Source organism: Spermophilus citellus, assembly GCF_964194105.1.
Source record: "Spermophilus citellus genome assembly, contig: SCAFFOLD_251, whole genome shotgun sequence".
In the NCBI taxonomy this organism is placed as follows: Eukaryota; Metazoa; Chordata; class Mammalia; order Rodentia; family Sciuridae; genus Spermophilus; species Spermophilus citellus.
In genome coordinates this window covers 297,399-316,022 of record NW_027672798.1, presented here as the reverse complement: position 1 = coordinate 316,022, position 18,624 = coordinate 297,399, and the positions used below count along the sequence as shown (strand labels likewise).

Genomic DNA, 18,624 nt, shown 5'->3' with positions numbered 1-18,624 from the left:
GATTGGGCAGTCAGGTGACTCACAGGAGTGGTAGGGAACTTAAAGGATCCCATTGTTCCCTGAATCTTGCCTGACCTGAGAGGCCAAGGAACAACATTTTGCTTTTCTGTCTTTAACTTTGGACTCCATGTTTTTGTTTCAAACATTTATAGCCGGGGAGATCCACCAGTCTTGAAGTAGGAGCACTGGTGTTAACCTCCGTGTCTATAATGTTATAGTGACCCCTTCCGTTTAAGTGGGGTCACTGTTTGTGCTGGAATTCAGTTTTATATTCTGTCTGCCGGTTCTGTAGTGATGGCTTATTGTCTCAACCTAACTCAGGTTGGTTTATTAGTAGTAGTGCTTCTTCCAAACACCAAGAAGTGACAGTTTCAAAATTGTACCGGGAAATTACAAAATAAAGTAAACATGAGCTAAAACGAATTCAGTTTGTATAAGAACTTAAACCAAAGGCATATTTTTTTTATCCCAAACTTTACATAGATGTATTGAATCCCTGTTTATTTTGAGATCACAGTCAACTTTACAACAAAAAAAAATCTCTTTTGAACATTTTAAGGGTGCTTCATTATGGCCTGTGTCGGAGCCGTCCTAACATGGAGTCGGGTGAGAGGCAGAGACTGACCTCAGACTAGCTGGGGCTCTTGATCAATTCTGAAGTTGATCTTTGCCTTTTACTTAAATATCATTTTATATAATTCTGTCACTTCCTGAATCTATCTGAATATCAGTGAACATAATACAATCGTATATCTAAACAGGAATCAATCAGAAAGACTAAGATGGCTCTCAACATACACAAATCAGACTCTCCTTGTTACCTCCAAAAATGCATTTAAATCATCATCCTAGTATAAAGATTTAACACAATATTTTATATGTATATATTCATATGTATAAAACTTATGTAACATGAAATCATACATATAACATATATCCATATATTTACACACACATACATATATACATATATCTATATCTATATTTATCTCTCTCTCTCTCTCTCTCTCTCTCTCTCTCTCTCTCTATATATATATATATATATATATATATATATATATATATATCTTAGATTACCTTTATCCAGTTACAAAGTATTAAATGACATAATTACCAACCAAATTGATTATCTCTGTATAAATCTGAAGGTGACAACTGCTACAAACAATTTCATTTTGGAGAACTCCAACTTGGTACAAATATTCTAAGCTCAACATTTTAAAAGTCTTGTACACTTGAGCACCATAAGTACATCTAATATACAGAGAAGCCAGTAATGATTCGGGTCACAGTTAGACAGATGCCCTTATTAATTAAGTTTATTAACGAAGTTTAAATTCTCTCTCTTTTGTGTGAGTATGCATGTGTTATGTGTGTGTATGTGTGTAGAAATTTATTTTTTATATATTTTTTAAAATAAATAATAAAACATGAGACATTCATATAGAGTCTCCCAGAAGGAGAGAATATACGGAGAATGGCTACAAGAATATTCTAGAAAATAATGATTAAAAGCTTTGCAAATTAGGCAAAAGATTAATGGATCCCAAATTATACCAATCAATGAAATCCATAGCCAAAACATCATAACTGAACTTCTGATAACAAAAGCAGAGAAAATTTTTTAAAAATCTTGAAATCAGACAAAGAGAAATGAACACCCTTGAAATTACATTGGGTTTCTTCTCAGAAATCAAGGAGGTGGAAGGAAATGTGCACAACAGTTTTCAACTTCTGAAAGAAAATAACTCGTTTTTTATATATACCTTTATTTTGTTTTACTTATCTTTGTGTGGTGCTGAGGATTGAACTCAGGGCCTCACATGTGACAGGCAAGTGCTCTACCCTCAGCCCCAGCCCCAGCCCAAGAATTCCTTTTTTAAAATTTTTAAGTTGTCAACAAGTCTTATTTAGTTATTTATTCATTCTTTCTTTCATACATTCATTCATTCATTTTTTCCTATGATAAAAGAAGGAATGTTGGAGTATTCAAAAACAAAAAGGAACAATAGAAGATTGATATTTATATTTACTTAGATAAAACAGACTATCTTCCTGAGTTTATATATAACATTTTAGGATTTTTAAAAACGACCATTAACAATGATATTTAAAAGTGGACAAGGGTAAGACAGATGTTTAGGTTTCCTCACTTCAATTACGTTAGTAAAATATGGATACTGGGAGACTGTGACCAGTCATGTATTTTATAATGTGACCCCCAGAGCTAACTCTGTGAAAATGATACAAACAGAAAAATTCTTAAAGTGTAAATGCTCCTAAAACATGGAAAAGCCTTGTCTAAGTTTTGTTTGGTTGGTTGGTTCTGGGGATTGAACCCAGGAGCACTCAATCACTGAGCCCCATCCCTAGCCCTATTTTTGTGTTTTATTTAGAGACAGGGTCTCACTGAGTTGCTTAGGGCCTTGCTTTTGTAGAGGCTGTGTTTGAAATTGGAAGCCTACTGCCTCAGCCTCCCACAGGAAGTCAAGTAAAAAGATGTAAAGGACATATATCCATCTTTACAGGAGAAACGTTTCACAACTAATGTATGTTGAAAATAAAAAGATGAAAAACTATTTTATATACTTTTTTCAGTTGGAGACAGACACAATATCTTTATTTATTTGTTTATTTTTATGTGGTGCTAAAGATCGAACCCAGAGCATCACTCATAATGTAAGGCAACTGCTCTATCACTGAGCTACAACCCCAGCCCCAAAATATATTTTTTTAAGAAACTAAATTTAAGGTTTTCTATTAAAACTTAGAGCCTGGCATGGTGGCCCACACTTATAATCCCAGCAGCTAGGAAGGATGAGGCAGGAGGATCACGAGTTCAAATCCAGCCTCTGCAAAAGTGAGACACTAAGCAACTCAGTGAGACCCTGTCTCTAAATAAAACACAAAAATAGGGCTGGGGAGGGAGCTCAGTGGTCAAGTGCCCCTGGGTTCAAACCCCAGCACCCAACAAACAAACAAACAAAACTTAGACAAGGCTGACACAATTCTCAGATGTACACATAAGAGTTGTTTATTTAACCACCTATGAAGTAATTATTGAAAAGAATTTAGGGCTGGGGCTCAGTGATAGAGCACTTGCCTCGAATGTGTGAGGCACCGGGTTCAATTCTTAGCAACACATATAAATAAATGAATGAATGAATGAATAAATAAGTCCATCAACAACTAAAAAATAAACTTAAAAAAATAAAAAAAGACTTTAAAAGCAGCACAGAACCTAATCCCTTTCAGATGTAGTTTCCATAAGTAATGAAACCTTACTGACACAAGAAAATATCTTGACAGATAAAAGCAGATCAATATTTTAAAGAGCCCTTTTTTCTAAACGTAGAGAATCAGCATATTAAAGGTTATAATCTTACTTAAAAAAAAAAAAACCTGAATAACTTTGTGCTTAATCACATACACAAACCTTTTGAGATTTACCGTCCACAAACCTCTTGCAACTTACGTAGACATTCTACATCTTGTTCACATACCTAGTTTTGTCCTCTCTTTCATCTTGGAATTCATCCTGAGAAGATCACTTTACCATACAGAAATGGGATCTTTCTGCTCTCATTCTGCAGGTTGACTTTAATTCTTTTGGAAAAAATACCAAGAATTGTAGAGCTGGTCACATGGCCACTCCTTTCCTAGGCTTCTGAGGAACCTCCATGGTGATTTCCGTAATGGTCAACCGATTTTAAATCCCATCAGCAGTGGGTAATTCATTCCCCCTGCACCTTTGCCAGGTATTTGTTATCACTTATATTCTTGATCCCTCCTAACAGGGATGAGATGGAATCTCAATGTAATTTTGACTTGCATTTTCCTGACTGCTAAACTCTTGAATATCTTTTCATGTATTGCAGATGGTTTGAATTTCTTCTTTTTGAGAAACGTCCAATTAGTCCATTGGCCCCATTGATGGGTTGGATTTTTTTCTGGACCCTTGGACTCTGGATTTTGACCTTCTGTTGCAAGAGTAACTTGCAAAGGATTCTATTCCTTTTGGTAGTTTTCCTGTGCTGCCCAGAAGGTTTTTAATGAGAGCCATCATCCCGTTGATGAAGACGTGGTATTTTTTTTTTCTGAATGTTAGAAGTCTTCCTGGGGAAGTCATTGCCCGTACTGACATGATGGAGTGTTGGCCTTATGCTTTCAAAGTGTCCTGGTCTGATTTCTGGGTCTTTGATCCACTTGGAGTTGACTTTTATGCAAAGTGACAGAAGGGGACCAGTTGCCAGTGGAATCTAATTTTCTGTCCTTTATCTCCAAGCTGTGGTTTGGGAACCTTTGTCCATCACTGAGGACTGTATTTGTACCTGAGTCTTCTACTCTAGGACTTTGGTCCCTGTCAGCTCCTAGGCCAGTCACATGCTTTTCTGGTTGATTTGTGGTGCAGTTTGAAACCCATGTTTTGAGGCTGTCTGCATTGCTCTTTCTGCTGAGAACTGCTTGGGCTCTTTTGGGGTCTTTTATTTTTCCATACAAATTCTAGGATCACTTTGTACTAGTCCTGTGAGTGAGGTCACTGGGTATAACTGTTGATTCTTAAATTGACTTTTCAATTTCACTCACATCTTAAAAAACTCAGCTGAGAGTGTGCAAATCCTGGACACAAAACTCACACTACTTCAAGGGGGAGACCTTGGAGGAGGGTGTCCCCATGCACTGCAGGGAGAGGACCCTCAGAGCCACTGGGAGGTGCCAGGAATCTCCCCCTCCACAGTAGCAAACCACACACCATTTCACCCTAAGACCAAATAAGGGACATTGGTCCTGGGTCAGTGGGACATGTCTGGTCAGTGTCATTGCTCCTCCAGATATCAGATATCTCCAGGGAAGGTAGAGAAAAGTTTTGGTCACTGATCTCCCCAGGTGGCTCTCACCCAGCAGAGCATAAAGTGAGGCTGAGAGACAGGTGGAATGTGCCACCAGGGACTCCATCTTCACCTCTCCTCAGTGGCCTCTTGTCACCTTTCTGTGGGCCCTGAAATTGCAGGCCCACAGAGAGATGAACTAAACACGTCCTTTACTTAAAGCCGGTCCTTCTCAGGTCACCCCGTCCCCTCCGTTTCTGTCAGGGTAAGTGCTGTTGTGCCCTGTGAATGCACAAGGAGTGGGGAGGGGGTTTCTAGGAACTGACTGGGAGGGGACAAATTGAGTCCACCAGACTTGGATGGCCCCAGGATAGCTACCCTGCAGTAACAGGCATCCAAAATCAGAGGACTGTTTTCTTTAGAATACAAATATAATGTTTGTTCTCAGTATATTTAATTTTTGGGAGGGATACCAGGGATTGAACCCAGGCTCCGTCGGCCTCTGAGCCCCGTCCCTAGCCCTTTTTGTATTTTATTTAGAGGCAGGGTCTCCCTGAGTTGCTCAGGGCCTCGTGTTGCGGAGGATGGCTTTGAACTCATGATCCTCCTGCCTCAGCCTCAGAAGCCACTGGAATTACAGGGGTGTACCACCATCTTGCCTGGACGGTATATTTAAATTTGATAAATCAGAAGTAATTCATTACTTTTTAACCCTAAGAAATAATTTCTGATTATTTTCTGAATTAAAACACTTTGCTTGACTTGCACTCCTATGTTACCAAGGATTTATGTTATCTAAGGATTTTAAACATAAACCTTATTTAGGCAGGTCATCAGGAAAGTGATAAGTCTTGGTTTCAGATTTTAAAAACATACTCAGCTTTTCTTCTCTCATCTTCAGAACCCAAACAGAATGGTTCTGTGACTTCTATAGCTCAAAAATTGTGAAATATTATCTCAGATTCTTTAGAAGGAAATAGCACTGTTTGTTCAAAAGCCCATCTCAGCTGGGTGTGGTGGTGCAGGCCGGGTATCCCAGCAGCTTGGGAGGCTGAGGTAGGAGGATGGCAAGTTGGAGGCCAGCCTCATCAACTTAGTGAGGCTCTAAGCAACTCAGTGAGACCCTGTCTCTAAATAAAATACAAAAAGGTCTGGGGACATTGGTACTGGGTCAGTGGGACCTGGTTGGTAAGTTGTCATTGCTCCTCCAGATATCAGATATCTCCAGAGAAGGCAGAGAAAAGTCTGGGGATGGGGCTCAGGGGTTAAGCGTCCCTGGGTTCAATCCCTGGTGCAAACACACACACACACACACACACACACACACACACACACACACACACACACAAATTCTCACCAAGGGCAGAGGGCAACCTGGCAGGCTTATATCCCTGAAAAGCAGCTACCCCTATTTTTACCCCAGTTCATCAGGAATAGCCACCATCCGTGGACCCAAGCCCTCTCCAGGGTTTTGCTCCCCCTATTCCTGGGGTTCCCTTATTCCAGAACAACTCTGCACACAGCCCTGACATCTGCCTGGCAATGGCCCTGCCCTCTCTGGTGAACCCACCATTTCTCCCCAGTGCTCTTCCTAGTTTTCCTCCTTGAATTGCACCAAAAAGTAGAGCTTGGAGCCCACAGTCCCAAAGCCTCCTGCTCCTTTACCCTGTTCCGGGGATCTTCTCACTGGACGAGAGGGAGCCATGCATTCATGAACCAACCAGGACCTGTCTTGCTTCCTGCATCCCTTCTGTCCATTTTATTTTGCAAAACTTTCCCCATTTTACTCACCAATAGGATTCTAAGCTTATGGTAACTGCTACCTCACGTATGTGTTTTATTGGTCCTTTTTAGTTACACAGGACAGCAGATTCTGTTGTGATATCTTCATCCAAGTATGGCATATATCTTATTCTAATTAGGACCCTAGTCCTTTGGACATACACAGCGGTGAGACGTGAGGGGGAATCAGGGACACTTACCAGGGATGAATGTCAGGGGCACACAACCCCTGAGCCCCATCCCCAGCCCTATTTTCTATTTTATTTAGAGACAGAGTCTCACTGCGTTGCTCAGGGCTTCACTTTTGTGGAGGCTAGCTTTGAACTCACAATCCTCCTATCTCAGCCTCCTGAGCCACTGGGATTTCAGATGCACTGTGGTGTATTCACATATGTACAGGAGAGTTCTGTCACATCCATTCCACTGCCTGTTGTCCATTTTTGGCTTAGTATCCAGCAGGTGACGAGACTGAGGTTGATGGTGACAGTGAGTTAGCTAATAATGACCAAGTGAAATACTATTTATTTCCCTGAAATGTATTTTATTGATATTAGCAGCCCCTCCCTAAGGTCAGAAGCACCCGAACCTGCACTGGGTTCTGCTGAGGGGTGTCCTCCTTCCAAGCCTCTCTCCATCTCTCTCCTCACCACCACGTCATGGTCCCTGGTCTGAACATAACCTTTTGATTACATCATGCGTCAGAGGATGGCTGTGATTTGGGGAACTACACACCTGTGCAACATCTAGAGTGACTGTGTCCTTGATGCAGGTAATTAAAGGTGTCCCAAAGATGTAATGCATCTTTGGAGGATGTCCCGGACTTTGCCTTCAGATTTAGCAAGTGAATGCTCAGATTTCTCTTAGATACTTTTTAAAATATTTTTTTTGTAGTTGTGGACAGACCGAGGCCTTTACTTTATGTGGTGCTGAGGATCAAACCCAGGGCCTCCCGTGTGCAAGGTGAGCGCTCTGCAACTGAGCCCCACCCGGCCCCCTCTTTGTAATGGATTTCTCCACATATGTTTAGTTTTTCCTTATCTGCCCACCTAATCTGTCACTCCTCTTCCCCACCATGGCCTCTCTCAATCTGAGCTGATTCAGAAATCCATGTCACTTTCCCTGGGCTCCATGTCCTTACAGACAGAATTTCAGGTCTCTTGAGAGTAGCTGGCTTGCCCTTGTGTGTAAATGCAGATAGTTTTGCATGTGAACATTGGCCACCCAGGCACTGGGTCAGCATTGGCACTGCCAAGACAGACCTTACTTGAGGAGCGTCCCCAGCTCCTCCTGCTGAGGGGAGAGAGCCTCTGTCCTGTCTCCTGGTCTCCAGGACAGGCTGGGTGGGCAGGTGTGTCAGGAGGCGTGGCTGAAAGAGGTCACACCCAGAACGTGGCTCTTGGCTTCTTTCTCTGAAGTGCTTGTAGCCACCAAAATTCCTTTAATAAAAATAACATATCACAGACATACCTATATTCCATCCTTTATAAGACATAGAGTATCATATTTAAGAAAATCTAAATTATATATATATATATATATATATATATATGTGTGTGTGTGTGTGTGTGTGTGTGTGTGTGTGTGTGTGTATCTATACACACACACACACACACACACACACGCACACATTAGTACCAGGACTTCAACCCAGGGGGACTTAACCACTGAGCCACATCCCAGCCCGTGTTGGTATTTTCTTTAGAGACAGGGCCTTGCTGAGTTGCTTAGAGCCTTGCTAAGTTTCTGAGGCTGGCCTCCAACTTGCCATCCTCCTGTCTCAGCCTCCTGAGCCACTGGGATGACAGGCATGCGTCACTGTGCCTGCCTTGTATGTATATTTCAGTGATACAGTTGTCAGTGATCTAAAAGGGGGACATGGGCTGGGGATGTGGCTCAGTGCTATCTGGGTTCCAACCCCAGCACACTTGCATGCACACACACACACACACACACACACACACACACACACGAAAAAGAAAAGACCAACAAAATGGAGACCACTAGATGGCCAGAAAGATCTCTCCTGACACTACACGAAAGACACATGGTGACTGTCAATGCACTACATTGTGACCCTTTTCTGATCTGTGCCCTGGGGGTCAGGGATAAACTCACAGAACAGCTCCATCCAGATGTATTCTGTAAGGACATCCTCACCAAATTTTCTAATATAGTTTCTATGCGTTACCTTTTAAGTGTGAGGAAATACCTTTGCTTCTACAAGGAGAGGTGACAGTTTAGAGTCCCATGGAGTCCCATCCTTCAGGGACAGTTTGGACACTTGTCCTTTTATTAAGATGTTAAAATGGAAAGACCCTGAATCTATGTAAAGTAGGTTTCTTTTTACCATCCCAGTTCCACGTGCTGAAATAGGGAGAAAAATTGAAATTTCTGCTTATATTTGGTAGACTCCACTCTCGAGGGAATTATCCTGGCATGATAATTATGAATGAGTAATATGCGTAGCTACCTTAGAGCATTCAAAGGAAACACCTGAACACCCATCAGAGTTCTCTCTACAGAGATTGCCAAAGTACTCTCTTTTGGTAATATTTTATTCTCTATGTATTAAGATGGGAGACAGCTGAGCGATTTTTACAAAGAAACACATGACCAGGTGCAGTGGTGCACACCTGTCATCCCAGCAGCTTGGGAGGATGAGGCAGGAGGATCCCAAGTTGGAGGCCAGCCTCAGCAACTTAGTGAGGTCCTAAGCAACTCAGGGAGACCCTGTCTCTAAATAAATATTAAAAGGCCTGGGGATGGGGCTCAGTTGTTCAGCACCCCTGGGTTCAATCCCTGGTACCCCCCCAAAAAAACCCCACTGTAATCAAGACAGCACTGATGTACCCTAACCTATGCAAGTCTGATCTATATAGACTCTGATCAAGGGGCCTCCTTTCCACTGGTCTGCAATTCTCCTCATGCAAATCCACCAGAACTTGTAGAGCATGAACTACACAGTTGTGCAGATAAAAATCCACCTTTCCTTGAGGCGAGCGCTCTTGTTCTGACTGACGAAGGTCGCTGTCCTTTTCATGAGGAATCACCCTTCCATTTCTCCCCAGACCCTGACAAACTCCTTCCCCCCCCCATAAGATGAGCAAAGGCGGCCTCTACAGAATTCCTGCCCTGAGTAATGCCTTTCTGTCTGAAATTGGCATGGGATCTTGGCCAACACCATCCTCCTCCTCTTCCATGTTTTCTTGTTCCACCTTGGACACAGGCCCAAGCCCACGGACCTGCCCATTGCTCTCCTGGCCCTGACCCACCTGCTGTTGCTGACCGTCATGGGCTTCATAGCTACAGATGTATTTATGTCTCTCTGGAGATTCTGGGACGACATCACCTGTGAAGCCGTCATCTACCTGCACAGGCTGATGAGGGGCTTCTCCATTTGCACCTCCTGCATGCTGAGTGTCTTGCAGGCCATCACCCTAAGCCCCAGGGGCTCCCCCTTGGCAAAGTTCAAACCCAGGTCCCCGCAGGACAGCCTGAGACCCCTCCTTTTCCTGTGTGTCTTGTACATGTCCATTAGCAGCCACCACTTAGTCTCCAACGTCGCCACCCCCAGTTGGACCTCAGGGTATCTGATGTATGCCACCAAATCCTATTCCATTTGGCCCATCAGTTACTGGATCCGGCAGATGGTGTCCACCCTGTTTATCTTCTGGGAAGTCTTCCTCATGGGGCTCATGGCCCTCTCCAGTGGGTACATGGTGGCCCTCCTGTGCAGGCATAAGGGGCAGTGCCAGCACCTCCACAGCACCAGCCTGTCACCAAGAGCCTCCCCAGAACTGAGGGCCACCAGGACCATCCTGCTGCTCATGGGACTCTTCATGCTCATGTCTGTGTTGGACTACATCATCTCCTCTTCGAGAATTATATGGAACAATGACCAAATTCTTTATTGCACCCAGATCTTTGTGGCTCATACCTATGCCACAAACAGTCCTTTGGTGTTCATCTGCACTGAAAAATGCATAATTAATTTTTTCAAGTCCCTATGGGGAGGTATTTAAATGCTTAATTATTCAGGCAGGAATACATTCTGGTAAGATCAGCTAATGCCACTGGCTGCAGAACAGTTCATCAGAACATGTATGTATATGCACATATTATGTGTATATATACACCATATAGAACATATGTGATGTGTATGTGTATATATCTATATGTAAATAGCAGATCACAAACACACACACACACACACTCACATACATAAATATATACCCACACACACATATATATATATATATATATATATATATATATATATATATATATATATATGCTCTTTTTGGGGAGGAATACTGGAGATTGAACTCAGAGGCACTCAACCACTGAGCCTCATCTGTAGCCTTATTCTATATTTTATTTAGAGACACGGTCTCAGTGAGTTCCTTAGGGCCTCACTAGGTTGCTGAGGCTGGCCTCAAACTTGCAATCCTCCTGCCTCAGCCTCCCAAACTGCTGGATGACAGTCGTGCCCCTCCCCAATGCCCTTTCTGGACATTGTGTTTTGGTAAAATTCTGATATGGAATGTGCTGTTTGCATTTTGCTGATTTATCTCAATACATATAGATGACATAGACATCATGAGTAATGGAACCACATACTGTCACCTGTCACACAAACATTTGCATTTCTGAATGGGTCTTCAAGGGAAAACGGTGAGTTGGATCTCAACTGGGCACAGCCTGGTTTAGCACAGTGTGATACTTGGGTCTGGAATGCCCCATGCCCAGGTGTTGAAGGACTCATGTCCAGCCTGTGGCACTGTGGGGAGGAGTGCTGAGGACCATTGCCAAGTAGGAATGACGCATCGAAATTTCCTTGCCATCGTACCCCATGTTAAATGGACTTGCCTTGGAAATTTGCTGTGACATTGCATGTGTGTTTGAGAAAGTTGACCCTGCTCAAGGACGAGGGTGGATCCAGGTTTAGGGTGTATCCTGCAGGTTTTCGGAAGTATCCTGGTTTAGGATAATTTGGGTTTAGGGCGTTCCCGGTTTAGGACAATCTGGATTTAAGGCAGTTCCAGGTTTAAGGTTATTGCTGCTGGGAATAGGGCGTATCCTGCTGCCTGAGTTCCCATTGAGATCTCGTGGAATGGAGAAAGTATTTGGGACGTGAATTGTGCAGCAGAACTTGGATTTCCCCAGAACGTGTGTAGAGGCTGGTGTGAGTTCAGGAATAAAGAATTGCTGTTTGAATCTACAAAGCTGTGAGTGGCTCGTGACCTTGTGCCCAGCCAAGACTGCGGCATTTGGTGGTCTGTACGCGGAATGTCTGAAACTTGGAGGTAAGTGAAATTGCTCGCCCCTGAGGGAAGGTGAGAGAATGGGTGACCATTTAAAAAAAAAATGTGTTCTTGTTTTGATTTATTTCGTTTTTGTTTCAAGCTGCCTATCCCTAGAAATTTCTCAGGCAAACTGGGAAAAATGGTTGGCTCAAGGTTTGAAGTTTTTCTGCCCTGAGGAAGAGAAATTTGATACAACAATTTTTTATTCAGTTTTTGTTTCATTCAGTTTCGGTTTTGTTTTGTGTTATCTTATTGGGTTGCATTATCTTTATAGTAGATTAGAAATTAGTAAAAAACAAACAGAAAAGGTGTTAAGTAAATTGTTGGAGGTTCAGACCATGGAGAAATACATTTTAGATCAGCAAAAGAGAAGGTCTCTCGAGCTAGTCAGACAGAGGAAGAAAATTTAAAGGAAAAGGGGTTATTAGGAAAAAGGCCACAACAGGAGGCTGTTACTAACTCTGTTTTATTACCAGAGGGCGTAATTCAACCAACAGCCCCACCGATGGAGACAGCTGAGTGGCCCTCAAACCCCGTAGTTGATAAGTGGGATCCTGAGACAGGACCTCAAAGACTAGCATGCCCTGTACTTGAACAAGTAGGAGGGCAACGAATTCACCATGCTTTAGATTTTAAAACAGTGAAGCAGTTAAAGGAGGTTGTAACAACCCATGGTCCCCAAGCTCCCTTCACGGTAAGCATGGTCGAGTCCATTACTAACTTGGACATGACGCCAGCAGATTGGGCTAGCATGTGTAAATCTGTGCTCAATGGAGGACAATATTTGTTATGGAAGGTTGCCAATGAGGAATTTTGCATGGAGACAGCTAGGTGAAATGCAGCAGCCGGTTACCCTCAAAGAAATCTAGATATGTTGTTAGGAAAAGGACCTTATGAGGGTCAACGGCAACAAATTGAATATGATCCTGCTATATATGCAAAAATTGCTGCAGATGGAGTTAGGGCATGGAAGACTTTACAAGGACATGGAGATTTATACGGTCAGCTATCTAAGGTAATACAGAGAGCTAATGAACCTTACACTGACTTTGTAGATAGGCTTATTCAAACAGCTGCCAAAATTTGGGGGGATTCAGAACAACAATGCCATTAATAAAACAACTGGCTTATGACCAAGCAAATAGTTGCTGCAGAGAGGTTATTAGACCATGGAGACATGAAGATTTAAACACATATATTAAATTATGTAGAGATATTAATGAACAAGGGCAAGTCTTAGCAGCTGCAGTACAACAGGCTTTAGATGCCAGGCCAAAAACATGCTATAATTGTGAACAAACAGGACATTTTAAAAGGAGTTGCCCCATAGGAGGAGGGTTTAACAAAGCTAGGTAGCAAAGGAATAGAATACTGGGTATTTGCCCATGATGCCATAGAGGGAGACATTGGGCTAATGAATGCCGTTCTCAAACCACCATAGAGGGTACTCCCTTATCAAAGAATGGACAAGGACCAGGTATTTACCCATGATATCATGGAGAAAGACATCAGGCTCCATTGCCAAAAAACGGACTGGGGGGCCCAATGCTCCAGGGCCCACAACCACAAATATACGGGGCAGTGGAGGAACCCAGCAATACCATCAGGGTGGTGCCCAAGACACATGGTCCATTAAATCCTTCATCAGACAAACCCAAGGGAGTGCAGGGTTGGACATCTGCGCCTCTGCCAGAGCAGTACTAACTCCAGAGATGGGAGTTCAAATCATTCCTACAGGAGTAAAAGGACCTCTTCCCCAAGGAACAATAGGCTTATTATTGGGACGTAGTTAATCTACATTAAAAGGACTTATGATAAGTCCTGGGGTAATCGATCCCGATTATGTAGGTGAAATAAAAATTATTCAAATTGATGAGTTAGATAATGAGTTAAATACTTGGGCAATAATCATGTGTACATCTAATGTTTCATTTGATAATCATTTACCATCTAATCCTTTGTTGTCTTTTTGGTCTAAGCATCCTGTAGTTTTTCCTAAAATGACAAGAAAAACACCTATCATGAATGCTCCAAATATATTCACTGATGGGTCTAATAATGGTACAGCAGCAGTAGTTACCCCTGATCAAATTTTTACATTTTTAGTACCCAAACAATCAGCTCAAAAGGTAGAGCTTAATGCAGTTTTACAAGCTTTTGTGATGTTCAAAGATTCTGTATTTAATTTATTTTCTGATAGTCAATATATAGTTAATGCTATTATATCCCTTGAAGATGCTGGTAGGATTTCCCCTTCCTCTACCGTTTTCTCTTTGTTTTCCAATATACAAAGTCTAATCTGGGACAGAAAAGATCCATTCTTTATAGGACATATTAGGGCACATACAGGATTGCCTGGAGCCCTTAGCTTGGGCAATGATTTAGCAGATAAAACGACACATGACATACATATTTTCTCTACACTAGAAGAAGCTACAAATTTTCATAAAAGGTTTCATGTTAATGCTAATACTTTACAAAAGTGTTTTAAAATAACTTAGGAACAAGCCAGATATATACTAAAACAGTGTCAAAATTGTGTGACCTTTTTACCACAAGTTAATCTTGGAGCCAATCCTAGAGGACTGATACCTAACCATATTTGGCAGATGGACGTCACACACTTGCCAGATTTGGAAAATTAAAATATTTACATGTTACAGTTGATACTTCTTCCGGATTTTTGATGGGCTCCCTTCATGCCAGAGAAAAAAACTAAAGATGTTATAGCTCATTGCTTACAAAATTGTGCCACTGTGGGCGTTCCTAAACAGTTAAAAACAGATAATGGTCCTGGTTATACTTCTACCTCTTTTAAACAATTTTGCACATCATTTGGTATTACTCACATAACAGGAATTCCATACAATCCACAGGGACAAGGCATAGTTGAAAGAGCTCATCAAACTATTAAAACGTACCTATTAAAGCAAAAAGAGGGAATTGGAAAGGGGTATATATCCCCCAAAGATAAACTTAAAATAACCCTTTTTACTCTAAACTTTCTAAATTTGGATTCATCAGGACTTAGTGCTGCGGAAAGACATATGTATCCAAAAAATGTACATAAGCCTAAGGTACTTTGGAAAGATATTCTAACAGGACAATGGAAAGGTCCTGACCCAGTGATTGTCTGGAGTCAGGGCTCCATTTGTGTTTTGCCACAGGGAGAACAGCAGCCGATTTGGATTCCAGAGAGATTTACTAAAGCAATTTCTACAGAAAAAGAAGATGATTTGACTCAAATCCATAACAGCTGATATCCAGAGCTCCAGCTTGGCTATTCTTACATCTGTGACAGTGATTAACCAGGGTGCTTTTTTCAATATCTATTTTATTATTGCATTTTTTCCACATCATAAAGTTCTATTTTATTTTTGAGCTCATATAAACCTAGGTTAATGTTTTTCTGATCAGTTTTATTTTTTGACTGTGGAGTTTTTAAACATTGCAATGGAGATTTCACCTAGGTAAAGCTATGAGGCCTTTATTGTCCTATGTGTTGTATGTTATGTGTGCACACTTCTGTTTTGTGTTGTGTGTCTGTATGTGCGTAGGTCCATATTTCATATATGGGAGCACTCATGAAAAAATGGATCCAATTTTTTTTTTATTCAAGTGATTTAAATGGTTTAATTTAATTTAGGTAAACAGCTGTTAAGGATTGTTTTTAAAGGTGGTTAACACATCTGTTTGCTTACTATTTAAATTAGATAAACAGCTGTTAAGGCTTGTTTTTAAAGGTGGTTAACAGATCTGTTTGTTTACTTTCACCTTTCCTTTTCATTACATTTAATAATTCTGTTCAGGATAATGTCTCTTTAGCATCTTTGCCAGAATTCCCATCTCCATCCCAGTGCCGGTGAAGACTAAGATAAAACCAAACTACAGCTTCTATGATAGCTATCACAGTAAACTGTATAAACTAATGCATCAATGAATATAACTCAACAAGTAATGCTCAATCAAGGACTCAATTTACTTTGGGAGGAAATGGACATATTGATAGACTCCTCCACTTTGAATTGCTTGCAGAACTTTCCTGGACTCTATATCACTTGTATGCATTGTGAACTATCGTTTGGTGCAGCAAATTGTGGTAGTGCTGGCATATCTTTGCTGATGGAGTCACCAGTGATGCAATTTCCTTGCCAGTGCACCCCATGTTAATTGTGGTAGTGCTGGCATATCTTTGCTGATGGTGTCACCAGTGATGCAATTTTTCCAAAGGAGCCGTCAATTGGCTTGGTGTTGTGGAATTTCTGTATCCTCCTCCCTTCTACTAGTGATGGTCTAAAATTTGGGGGCCAACAGAGGTGAGGCAAGAACCTCACCCCCCCCCACTGGTGCATAGGCCTATCCACAAGTATGGCTGAATGCTGGACCGGTAGTCAGTGACGGGTTGATCCGATTGCAGTGGTATCAATTTAAGACAGGAGGCTGACGCCTAGAGGTCCGTTTTCCCATGATGGGTAAGAACCATATGTTGAATTGGACAACCTAACAGGCACGATCCTTAAGTCACATTGCTTGTTGTTTAATTAATCAGAAGTGGGGAGATGCTGAGGGCCATTGCCAAGTAGGAATGACGCATCGGGATTTCCTTGCCAGCGTACCCCATGTTAAATGGACTTGCCTTGGAAATTTGCTGTGACATTGCATGTGTGTTTGAGAAAAGTGACCCTGCTCAAGGACGAGGGTGAATCCAGGTTTAGGGTGTATCCTGCAGGTTTTTGGAAGTATCCTGATTTAGGATAATTTGGGTTTAGGGTGTTCCTGGTTTAGGACAATCTGGATTTAAGGCAGTTCCAGATTTAAGGTTATTGCTGCTGGAATAGGGCGTATCCTGCTGCCTGAGTTCCCATTGAGTTCTCATGGGAGAAAGTATTTGGGACGTGAATTGTTTGGCAGAACTTGGATTTCCCCAGAACGTGTGTAGAGGCTGGTGTGAGTTCAGGAATAAAGAATTGCTGTTTGAATCTACAAAGCTGTGAGTGGCTCGTGATCTTGTGCCCAGCCAAGACTGTGGCAGAGGAGAGGAGACCTTTAGGATGTGAGGCCTATTGGGAGGAACATAGATCATTGAAGGCTTGTGCTTGAAGCAAATACTGGACCCTGGACCCTCCCTGTCTCCCTTCTGCTTTCTGGATACCATGAGGAAAGCAACCGTGTCCCACCCCACGCTCCCCACCATGATGGACATCGATACCACAGACCCAAAGCAACAGGGCCAAGTGGCCATAGACTGCAACCTCTGTAATTGTGAACCAAAATAAAAGAATATTTCCTCCTTTTAAGTTGCTGATCTCTCTGGTATTTTTCACAGACATGAAAAATTAACCAAAAAGTTTCTGCCCAGTAGTGGTATACAGGAAGTGGTCCTTTCTGTGACTCTACCAGATCATGTGGTTCAAAAGCCCTTGCAATTGGTTTATGAAAGAAATTTGGAAGAGTTTGGCAGAGCAGGCTAGGGAAAGTCTAGAATTCTACAGGCAGAGCTTCACGGGTGATCATTGTGTGAGCTCAAAACCAAACTGGCACTGATGGGTGTGCGGACAGTAAAGACTGTGTTCATGAGGCCTCAGATAGGAGTGAGAGTTCTTCTGGGGATCAGGACGGGCCTGTTGAGAGCCACAGCCAAAGGGGCCCCAGCAAACTTCCAGCTGCCTGCAAACTTCCAGCTGCCAGCTGATGATTGGCTCACAGCAGCCCCAGTAAACTTCTAGCTGCCAACTGATTGGCTCCTCTTCGATGATGCTCATTGGGATGTTTCCCCACCCTTTCAGACCACGGAGCTACTCATTGGGGGAATTTTTTGGCTCCACCCACATGACCCAGCTAATCGGCCTCAAGAGCTGGGGGAGGTTTAGAGGCTTGTGAGAAGCCAGTGGTAGCAGTTGGGCTCTGAGGGTTTTCCTGAGGAGCTGTGTGGTGCCCTGTGTTCTAAAAAATAAAGTTTGTTTCTTTTGACAAATGGCTCTTGAATTGTGCCCGGCCAGACTGGGGCACGGGCCCCCTGTGAAATTCTGGAAAAGAACATGTTCACATTTGGCTCACACTCCCAAGACTGTGTGGGAGGCTGAGTTTAAAGGTGATGGGGTCATTAACTGGCAGAGGACATTTCTAGGTAACACAAGCATTCAGGCTGTGGCCTGAGCACTGCTGGCTTCTTTATGCCAGATTCATGATGAGGATTGGAAGCCAAACAAAAAAGCAGATCAGAAAGATATGGAAGCCTCCACTGTTTGGTCAGAAAGGAAGCTCTTGTAAAGTCCTGTCAAGGAGGAGAGGGTCACTAATGAGATGTCACTATTTTAAAAGAAGCCGAGTACTTTGCACAAGGACGGTAAGAAAGATGTTTTGAGGGTCTATCAGAAATCAGCAAGAAGCCATCCATGGCAGGCTCAGAGGTGTCAACTTTTCAAAGAAGACTCTCCTTGGAGAAGAAACTGCAGGTGCACTGTTCATACAATGCTGCTTAGTGTGCACAACGTCAGAGTCCTCACTAGTAGCGGAAGAGGTGGACGCAGCTGTGTGAGGGGAGCAGGGCTGCCGAGGGGGTCTCAGGAGGGCAGAGATGCCAGGGATGAGGGCTGCCTGCTAAGGGCTGCCTGCCCAGAGGCCTGTGTGCTGCACCCAGGAGGGTCATTGTAAGGAGACCCTTAAGCCCTTTGGAGATCACACGTGCCCTGGGCAGGGAGTTGAAG

At 42.6% G+C, this 18,624-nt stretch overlaps 1 pseudogene across 1 annotated transcript; it reads left to right on the top strand.

Moving 5' to 3' along the window:
* Positions 1-9,710: 9,710 nt before the first annotated feature.
* LOC308640591 (vomeronasal type-1 receptor 94-like) lies at positions 9,711-10,633 on the top strand (annotated as a pseudogene). Its single transcript has one exon. The product of its transcript is annotated as a vomeronasal type-1 receptor 94-like (transcript).
* Positions 10,634-18,624: the final 7,991 nt, after the last annotated feature.